The following is an 11,102-nucleotide window of genomic DNA, read 5'->3' on the forward strand; positions in this document are numbered from 1 at the left end:
GAATAAATTGAAACAGGAGGAGTACTTATTTTGTTTAAATTTTCGTGACACGTGAATTAAATTTTGATAGTATTATTAATGATTGCGATTTATATTTTTTGACCTAATTTTCATATAGTATTATTTCTTCTGTCCTAATTTATGTAGCGTTGATGAAATTTTGACAATCAATCAAATTTTTATGTTTTTAAGTAGCTCGCTAGAACAAATTTGGTCTAAGACCACACTAATTCTTGACCAAACTACAAAATTTTGTCAAAAATATCTAAGGGCACGCTTTTGAATATCAAAGTTTTGGCCACGTCTATAAAATGTGCCATTAAGTAATATAGATTACACATTATAAGTGTTGCTAAATGATAGAATAATTTGCAAGAGTTAATTATATATATTGCTACGCTTTTAAGTGTCCTTTATTTTATTATTATTATAAATATAAAAGCAACATTTTATAAGTGTGTCCAAATATTCTCATAAATTTTCAGCTAAATCAAATACTCCCTCCATAATATTTTTAGGGTAAAATATTCAGTTCCCCATATTCACAAAGACAGCGGTGAATACAAAGAAAAAAAGATTGAGAAAGGAAAGAATAGGAGCGGCTCAAGCATATTAGTGACTTAAAATAAAAATCAAACGAGACCTTAAACTTAAATTGTTTATAACTTTTATATAATTGATGTCTTCTAGTTTTCATATGATAATATAACTATTCTTATTTTAAATTATTTTTTATGAGATATAGTACTCTAAATATGTCAAATATCTTCTAATAATCTCTTTATTTGTCATGAAATATTTACTTTTTTTACAAATAGTATTTAATATTTATTAAAAAATAACTTACAACTTATTATTATTAAAATTGAGATCCCCTAAATTTAAGGACTAAGGAGCACGTTTTTATCAACACTGTTGAGCCGCGAAAGAACTTAAATTTGTCAACTTCCCTCTTCTCTAAATCTCACCTCGACCAATTCTGGGCATTAGGTTTTGAAAAAATCAGTTTCTACTTCTTGCTTCAGCTCTACATCATAGACTCGAGTGAATTCGCTCCATTTGAAATCTCTCTCACCGAACAATTTCTCGCTTATGCGACTGTTTCAGGTAATGTTTTGACATCTTCTCACAGAATTTTGAAATTTATGCACGAGTTTAGCATGTTTTAATATTGATAAGAGTATAAACAGTTTATGGGTCTCTTACTGCTCGAGACTGATGAAGTTTATGAGATTTGTATTTTAGGTACTTCTTTTATTGCAACAACAATGTTTAACTTTGTAGAGAAAATGGTGGAAAATACTTTTGCTGATTGAATTTTGTATTATTCAAAGTTTAATTGTGAAAAAATGTGCTATGAGCTCTTGCTTTTGATCTTTTCCTGTTATAATATGTTGTTGAAATGATTTACTATTCCCATGCCAGATAGAGTTTGAATTTTAACTCATAATTTTTTATGTTTTTAAGTGATGAAATCACATGAATTTTAGCTATACAGCCAAATACATTATTAGTAAAGTATACATAAAAGTGAGTTGAGATAAGTATGAATATTTAGTTCTAATTTCTAAAGAACTTTAATTTGCCTTAAATTATTTAGTAATGATATGAAATTGACCTGAATAAAGCTTAATTGATACAGAGTGCTCCTGTAGCTTGCTCCTTCTAATTTGAGATTAGAGGATAGTTCATTGATTGTATACCCTGACGGACCAACTTTTACTGTTTATAAATAGTTAGATACCAATTAAATGTAACATGAGTGTTGTGATTTTATAAGATATAAACTTAATAGAGATGAAATGATAAATCTATGTAGATGGAAAAAGCTTTAAAGAAAGAAAAAGTTCACATATATAATATTGGTTCAAAGGTTTAGGCATAACAGAATAAAAAATTTTGTTGTTTCCAGTAAATTAAATTACACTAGCTTCTGTTGGTTATTCTTCATGTCTGCAAATTGTTGCTATGCACAATTCCCTCAAAATTAGTGTTTATTCTTTAATTGCTTTCCTGAATTGTTACGAGAATGTAATTTATATATTTCCACAATATTCGTATTTTTTGCCGAATATAAATAATCACTCTCATGTCCCATTTCTCTGTATAAGCTGTCCGGTGTTCCCCTGTAGCAGGCCTCTTCCATTAGCTTGATCAGTGCTTCTGTTTAAGTTTTGTTTTTGCCTGAAACAAGTACCTCACAAGTTAACTGCATATTGCAGCCTCTTCTCTATGAAATTGCAAACAACTGCTTTGCAATTGCTACCCAAAATGCGGTGATGTGTGATACAATCATGCGTAGAATCTGCTGGTGGAGAACTCAGAGATTGCATAATTGCCGAGATATTGACAAATGAAGTGCAATTATCAGAAGACTTGTTTTCTTTTTCTTCTGCTTATGTAATGTGTGAAGATGAAGTTGCTATATAGGTCTAATTGCTTTTAGGTTTCATTTCATGTAGCAACAATGTGGTGCAACATCTTGTGGGATTGAAGTTACAGAGTGTTATGTATATTTTAATTGATAGACTTCAAGGATACTTTCTGACTCTCTCATGCAATAAGACGCTAGTAATGTTGCTGAGAAATTATCCTCGATTCAAGAGAAGAGCACTCCACGAGAATGATCACCGAGCTGCTCAGTCATCCAAGTGGTTCAATGATACATATGGACCCTTATGCTAACTTTGTCATCTAGTAATCACTGCAAAGAGCAAAGGTAAGTTTGGTTCAATAAATTCCTGGGTCATTGAGCATGCTTATAACGTATAAGAAACAAAATGAGCCATCTGGAGCTGCTAATTCATCTTGGACTGAAACGACCTTCTAGGAGTTCTCTTTTCTCTGTATGTTTGCATGGTAAAAACATTCTCAAAACCATAGGTGTGGCTATTTTGACATTTAGGCTAAATTTTTTAGAAGATAATATGAAGGGAAACCGCAGAATCAATTACGAATAGTACCTGTACATACCATTAACCGGAAAATATAGAAGGTTGCTGTTATTGGTGGTGGTTTAATGGGCTCTGGTATTGTCACAACTCTTATACTCAGTTCTATACAAGTCATTATCAAAGAAATTAACTTCGACTATCTACAAATGTCACTCAAATCAATAGACGGTACCTTTGCCATTTTAGGAATGTCTTTTCCATATTACACAGATAGAAGTTGTAGAAATTTACTCTTTTTGGTGGAAAAGTGAAGTTTTTCTGTTAATAACTTTTTGTGTTGTTGCCATAGATGTAGAGAGTAAATATCATTAATGAGTGAATATTATTTGAGACCTGATTTATTGATTTAGAAATATGGTTCCATTTGAAATGACTGAAAACATCAGATAGTTGTATCTTATCTTAGGTTTACTTTTACACTTAATTAGTTGCCAAAACTTTTAAGTTCATAACTTTGAAACCTATCAACATTGTTGGTGAAAGAATTCAGATACATTCCAATCCAACATATGACAAAGCGGGTTTGTGTACGAGTAATGTAGTTTCAGTGATTGTTTGGGAATGGAAATAGTAATGTAGTTTTAGTGATTGCTGGCCCTGAGCTGGCGTCAACACTTGTTATTGTTATTTTAAAGGTGGTTATGCATCTAATTTCTGTTTTTTTCCTTAACAAAATAAGAGAACCTTTTTTTGATAACCGACATGTCTCATGTTGCTGCTGCTTATATGGTTCATTTGAGTAGCTCGTGTGTGTCAAAAAGTTATGGGAATGGAGACAAGTTAAGTATTGTTTCTTCAGCCATGGCTCCAAGTTCGAGTTTTATTGGTTCCACAACTACAAGTGCTACAAAGATACTTAAGCTTTGTGGTCTTTGCCATCACAAGCGAGTGTCGTACAAAAACTGAATGGAAAATAGGAGTTGATTGTCATAAAGGTTAAGAACACAAATAGATCTTTTGTAGCATTTAAGGCAAGTGACACTTGACGATATACACCTTCAAACAAATGAAGCAAACAAGGTAGGCAAGCAAAAATGATTTTTTTCTGTACAAGCAAAAAAAAAGAAAGAAAGAAACTTCAAGGCCCAATTAACTAACATAATTATCAACAAATGCAGCAAACAAGGTAGGCAGCATGAGGATAAGCATCAAACTTGACAAGCACTTGAATACAGTGTCTGGTTCAAAAAAAGATGGATGATGCTTACCTATCCCCAACAAATCCTTGCTCTTTAGATTCAAAAGACTCAAAGCTCTCGTGTGATCGTAAAATAGTACCTTCTCATAACAGTGTAAGTATATGACTGAACCCCTCTCTTCCCCTTACAACTTATTGGTAGCTCTTACTGTATTGTATAAGTTGTATGTAAATCAGTATGGTTAAACACCATCTCCCTTGTTTTTTTTGAAGTGACTACGTAATTCGAATGAAAAGACTATCTCTTTTTGAATATTAACAAGCAAAGTAATCCAAATAATAAGCAGTCACTTCCTGTAACAATCGTTATTATATAGTACTGAATTCATATGAAAAAACTGATTATAGTCCACAACATGTTCTAATATTTATGGCTAAGTTTCCTGGTAACTCTTATATTGAAGATGTCATTTGTGTTGTTGCCATCTTTTGTTATCTCTTTCCTTATGTTAAAATACATTAGTCTTTGATATGGGAAATACAAATACTGAGTTATTAAAGTACACCTGACTCTAAGAAGCTCGTAAATTGTGTTTTATGACTTTATCACTAATGTCTTCTTTGTGATGATCATTATGTCTTTGAGAACTCTAGCACAAGTAACTATAGTATTTCAATTACATACTCTAATTTTCATCTTCTCATCTCAACAAAATGGCGGAATATGTTCAATGCTTCGGGCGAAAGAAGACCGCAGTAGCAGTTACCCACTGCAAACACGGTAAAGGTTCGATCAAGATCAATGGTGTAGCTATCTAGTTAGTACAGCCAGAGATTCTCAGGTACAGGGCTTGTGAACCTATTATACTTTTAGGAAGACACCGTTTTGTAGGTGTAGACGTGTGAATCCGTGTGAAAGGTGGAGGTCACATTCACAAATCTACACAATTCGTCCGTGTATTACGAAAACACTTGTTTCTTTTTAAAAGAAGTGTGTTGATGAGAAGTCAAAGAAGCAGATTAAGGATATACTTTTTACCAGAAGTATATTGCGGAAGCACCATTTCTGCTCATGATTTTCTTGTTTGATAGAACAATCAATTTATATTTTAATTGCTCAAGTTGCTCGTGATATTTTAACATTTTTTTGACTGTTTAGTGTTCAGTTTTTGTTGCTAAATGTACGAGATGAATGATTGTTCCTTTCACTCTTCTTACCATCCCAGCATACAATTTTTATGCTTCTCCTTGAATGGGAAAAACGACGAATGTTCTATTCATTGCCCATCAAGTTTTCAGGTATGTTTATGCCATGTGGATTTTTGTTGAGGTTTTCTCTAGTTGATGTTAATTTAATGAAGAAATTTTAGTCTCTTTAATTAATTAGTGATTCTATAAATTTGATTCCTGAAAATTTTCCTTTTAGCATGATTCCTTATGGTTTTAGTTATCAGTTCTAGCTTGTTATCAAAGAGTAAGTTTTTCAAGATTTGCTTGGAAATATTTGTTATTACTTGAAAAGTTAACAGATACATCTTGTGAAGTACCATCCATCTTTCTCAATATTTATTTCAACAATTTTTGAATTCTTTTGGTCGTTATATGAAGCAACACCACTTGATGGGAGAATTATAATTTTATTGTAAATTTTAAGTGGAGTGAATGAGTTAGACAGACCATCTTACTCTATTGACAAATTGGTAAGTGTTATTAGCTTTTTGAAATTGACACCATGTTTTAATATGCACAAGATCTTAGTATTTGTAGTTAACACGATGTGTTATTGTCTTGTATATGTAGGTATCATTTTCATGTACATTGTCGACTCTATCACATAAGCTTGAGATATCAGTTTTACTTCGAAAGGTTATATGATGGTCTTGGCAGTCATGTAATTCGTGAAGCGGTCATAGTAGAGATTTGAGTTTAAAGAAGGGTTCGATTGTCGTCGTTGGAATGAAGAGAATCATAAATAGTTATTGGAGTTTTGTTGCCACGCTTGGATTAAAAGTAACAAAAACATACTTTCTGATATGTGCAGTGTTTAGTGATTTTTGTATAGCTCCTTTTGTAGATCTATATTTGAATTTATGAAAATATGTTTCGGAAAGGTGACACATATCTCTACAACCCTTATTCTTATTTTATAATCTGATTTTGCTGTTATATATAGACATAGGGGACACGAGACAGGAATGTTCTGTCCAACTCCCATCTTAGAAAATCCCCTATATTCTATTTTTATTTTTTTCACGATAACTTTTTGTGCAAAACATATTTTGTGGTGGTTCTGGACTCGTTGTAACCCCGAGAAATATATCTACAACTTTCATGAAGTTGATGAAGTCCTTTTCTAATCTGTACCTATTCAATTAAGTTACAACACGAGAGGGTGGGCTGCTCAGATTTGTTATTTGGAGGATAAAGTCTAATTTGCACAACCTGTTATTACCTTAGCTGTTAATATAGATTCATATCAACATGATGAAGCTATTGGAAATTACAAAGAAATATATTTGTGTTAAAGGTTGTATCTACTCGCGTGTAAGCTAAGGTACTTGATGCATTGTTTAGTCTACGATTTGGGCTCTTGACTTTGTGGTAGGGCTATTTATGTGCTAACCAACTAAAGTTTTTGTATAAACTTGTACTTGGTACTCCTATTTCCTGCTGGTATATCTAAAATTTTATATTGGTACCTTGGACACTCCTCGCTTATTTGTATTGTTGTGTTGGTATACTTTGAGACTTGCAAGAGACTTGTTTAACTCGCCCACTAGGATTGCTCGATCACTTAGCTATCCATTAGTCATGGTTTAAGGTCTACGACACGAGAAGGTCAGTACTTTCGGGTTAACTTTGAGTCTTGACTCGATTATTTACAGTTCTTTATGATATCAGATCAGCTATTCATAGATTCTTGAGTTGGTAAGCATGGTTATATTATCTTTAAACCTTATCTGTATTTGCAGTTGTCAATCCATGATACCGTCTTAGTTACTATTTTTTTTTTGCTTTATCAATACATTATCTTGGACTGATGTCTCAATTTATTTGGGGACACATCATTCATGCCTGCAGGTTATTAGGTACACACAAGTCCTTATTCCAAGTGGTCGAGTGATCACCTTATGATTGTATGCTCCGCTCTTTCCGGATTTTATAATTTTGGGGTTCTCTTCTTCGTTATATTACTAATAGGTATGTTGGGCCTCCCAACTAGTTGTTAGTGGTTCTTAATTATAGATGCTTGTAGACATTTGTGGTGGGTATGTGAGTTAGTTGTGGCTTTGTTTTCAGTCATATTCATGTTTTTTCGGCCCATTATTTTCTCTAGCCATGTTTTGCTTTTCCAAAGATAATTACATCACCATATTGATGTCGTATCTGTTACTCTTATATATGCAGGACACCTTCACATACCCCGTTTGAATATGCACTTCTTCTTTTGCATTTAATAACTGTTGGCTGCTGGAAACATGGGAGTGCCTGCTCTCACAAGAAAATGACAGCTGCAACACGTCCACTTTAACATCTGACGACATTTTCATCATTTTTTGGTGTTGCTCCTATATGTCAACCTTTATCTTCTTGAAGAAGTATTTTCCATTTGCTGAACTCTATGAAGAACACTTCGACACAACTCATTGTTAATGTTGAAAACATTGTTAAATACCAACTAATTGGACAGGGCAACTTCCCACTATATATAATTAGGTGGTGAACGTATTGACGTAAATGAACATTACTCCTTTTCAAATAGAAATTGTGGCTATAGAAATTCGTGACAACATTTTCACACATCAAAATTGTGGCTACATGGACGTAAACTCTGTTGCTTATTAGTTATAAATGTAGCATGAACACAAGAAAAGGTTGCACTTGAAAGTGTTGTTACAAGAGAGGTACAAAAGGTAGACCTTAAACCCTATTAATTATAAATGTAGCATGAACATAAGAAAAGGTTGCACTTGAAAGTGTTGTTACAAGAGAGGTACAAAAGGCTACTCTTTTAAAGTGTGACAAATAATAAAGCCAAGGCCACGCTTGGAAGTCTAGTATTATTAAAGTGACGTGTTGTGAATGATACGCGACAAAGCGTGGCCTTTGTACCTCATTGGCCATGCTTTTTAAGTGTAGCTACTTTGACAACACCTGAAAAGTGTAGCCTAAAGTCAATGGTTACACCTTTTTAGGTCACCCTAAAAAAGTGTTGCCTAAAATAAAAAAGTGTAGCCTTTTATCAAATGTCACACTTTATGCTAGTTTAGGCCACACTTAACAGATTTGGCTAAAAGCATAAAATGTTGTAGTACTTTAATGGTAAGGTTTAAATTTATATATAGTGACTATGGTAGACGACAAGTATTTTCCGACGCTCAGTCTACCGACTACTCAAAAGTAGTTGGAACGTCATCGGGGAACTCCATTTGACCAATTTTAAAATCGGGCAAACAACTAAATTCTAATAGTGTAATATGTTTGACATTTTTATTAATTGTTGCTATTTTAGCAACACTTTTGCTAAAAGTAGCTAAAATCAATGAGATTTCACTTTTCAAGCTTTGTATGCTTAAGTAAGTCTTCCACTTCTAGTCAGCCATGATGAGGGTTCGCTTGGGGACCAGCAATGGTCTTCGAGTGTCGGTCATGTCCAGGGCGTAGGCTCGGATCGTGACAAACTTTGTAACAGAGCACAAAGTTTAAGTGTCCTAGGGTGTCTATGAAGTCGTGTCATGTAGGCTCTTGTTTATGGTTGTGAGGGCCCCACTTCCGTAAATGAGGTATTACAGACATTTAAGAAAAGTTTCCCTTCTTTCATACTCTTATCGTGCAAAAAAGCTAAGTCATACAGATGTATTCTAACTCGTGTATTCTCTTATTCATTTGATTACCCATCATACTAGAGGTGGTTGAAAAGTGGAGTTCAAAGATCCTTATAGATGAGTTTTCTTAGAAAGAGTTTTGAGGAAGTCATGAGACTCCAGAAGGGCTTGAAAGAAGCCAGAGAGTAAGTGAAGTGTTCAGTTTCAGATGAATGCACCCATATTCATATGAATCGTGCATTTGAGCTTAAAGTGAGTCATACTCTTTTCCTTAAATCTTGTTTCAGCTGAGATATTTATGAGAAAGTATGTTCAGAGGTTGGGTATGATTTTCATCGAAATTGTAGCATGAATTACGAGAACATGAGCAGTAGTAATGAAAGAGCCCTTAGTATGCATAGGTTTAGTATTCCTAATAATGGGGAAGATTATTCTACTATAGTCATGTGCCTAGTTTTTTTATTTGAACGACCCTTGGAGGGGTCAGGGGGGGCTTAGCAACACCCCCAGGCCTTCGCATAGATAAACAAATAAAATTACAAGGAGGGGGACATAAAACCTTACCTCCGAACCTAAGGTGGTTCTGAGTGGACTTTCCTACTAAGGCTATTCCACTCATCCCCTTACACGAAAAGAAACTAAAAAAAATGTACCTAAGGAGAGGACTCCTCTCAATACAAAATTCTAGAGATGCATAAATAAGGGAGACTCTTCCTTTAAAAAAGGAAAGAGACTAACTAAGGATCTTAAGACCTATTCAAAGAAGCTATATCTAACCAAGACAAAGCCTAGTTAAATAGGGAAAGCCATTTGAAGTCTTGAACTTTGCAAAGGTCAAGGTGGCACAAAAAATGGATTGACAACATGAAGTAAGCGGAACTATTGGCCTCCCTGTAAACATGAACACACTTGAAAACTTCACACTAATTAGCAAGTGTCTGCAGTTCTTGAATGTGTGTTTGAAGTTTCCAAGGTGTTGTTGTAGTCTGTTGAAGCCATTTTGTGAGGAGTTCGGAATCCACTACCAAAATGATGTTGTTATAGCCATGTTAGATGCACCAATACAAACCGTAGCTGGCAGCTTGTATCTCAGCTTGATTATTGGTTCCTTCCCCTAGAGGTAGTGCGAAAGCATAGATCAAATTGCCTCGATTATCTCTCAATATACCCCCCCTCCCACCAATCTTGCCTGGATTATGCAACGCGCTCCCATCAGTGTTGAGCTTGTACCTGTTTATAGGAGGTGGCTTCCAGGAGACAGTGATCATTTCAATGACATGCCTGCAGTTTTCAACTTTGTCAAAGACCTCTGTACATTTAGCGGGCCATTGAATGTCTGAATAATTGGAGTTTAAGATGTGTAGCATATCTTTTAGGATCATGTATTTGACTCTAGAGCTATTAGATTTCTTCCCTCCATACTTTACTGAGCACCTGTTTTCCATAGATTCCAGCACACTACTATGGGAAGGGCTTGGGTGATGTTTTTGTGAATCTCGTTTCGATGTTGAACAGTCCCCAAGTTCAGCAAAAGAGGCTTTAGATGTGTTCACCGGTAGTAATTCCCCAGAGGCCTGCGATGAATTTCCATATATGGGCTGCAAAATAACCATTAGTAAAGATATGATTCACATCTGTTGGGAAAACGCGGACAAGCACAAAAATATATATGGTAAAAGTAATGGAAAAATGGGAAAACAACGACACCAAGAATTTTACGTGGAAACCCTTCTGAATAAGGGAAAAAACCACGGACTAAGAGGAGCAATTGATATTACTATAGTAAGGAATTTTACAATGTGTAGTCACGAATACAATACTCAAAGTGACTACTACACACCCAAAAGGAACAACACTCTTTTGGTTTCCCTCTTACTAAAATATCGCTCACACTCTATTTTTCTTCACAGACTATTTTCTTGTATAGTCTATGGAATACCTCACTTTGCTCTCAAAATGGTTTTTCTCTCTAACTTGGTGTGTTCTACAAATGAGCAAGAATGCTCTATTTATAGAAGGATAAAACCATGCTTATGTCACTAATGACATAGGTAAATATAGCAAAGTCAAAAATGGTTGCAAATCTTACCAATTTGCCAACTACCAAATCTTTTCTTTTCAACTCCAATTACTATTCCTTTTTAACAATTGCTTGTACCAATTGAATAGCTAAAGTTGACTAAA

The 11,102-nt window shown here is 34.3% G+C and overlaps 1 long non-coding RNA gene across 7 annotated transcripts; it reads left to right on the forward strand.

Annotated features, from left to right (window-relative positions):
* The first annotated feature begins 902 nt into the window (after positions 1 to 902).
* On the forward strand, positions 903 to 7,821 carry LOC107003366. 7 transcript variants are annotated; one of them, XR_001454643.2, is made up of 5 exons: positions 903 to 1,107; positions 2,223 to 3,974; positions 4,073 to 5,391; positions 5,893 to 7,293; positions 7,501 to 7,821. It is a non-coding gene; the product is annotated as an uncharacterized LOC107003366 (long non-coding RNA). The 7 variants fall into 7 exon arrangements; XR_003575019.1 differs by having other exon boundaries at positions 7,174 to 7,293; XR_001454644.2 differs by having other exon boundaries at positions 4,073 to 4,934; positions 5,319 to 7,293.
* The last annotated feature ends 3,281 nt before the right edge of the window (positions 7,822 to 11,102 follow it).

Source organism: Solanum pennellii, chromosome 11 (assembly GCF_001406875.1).
Source record: "Solanum pennellii chromosome 11, SPENNV200".
Taxonomy (NCBI): Eukaryota; Viridiplantae; Streptophyta; class Magnoliopsida; order Solanales; family Solanaceae; genus Solanum; species Solanum pennellii.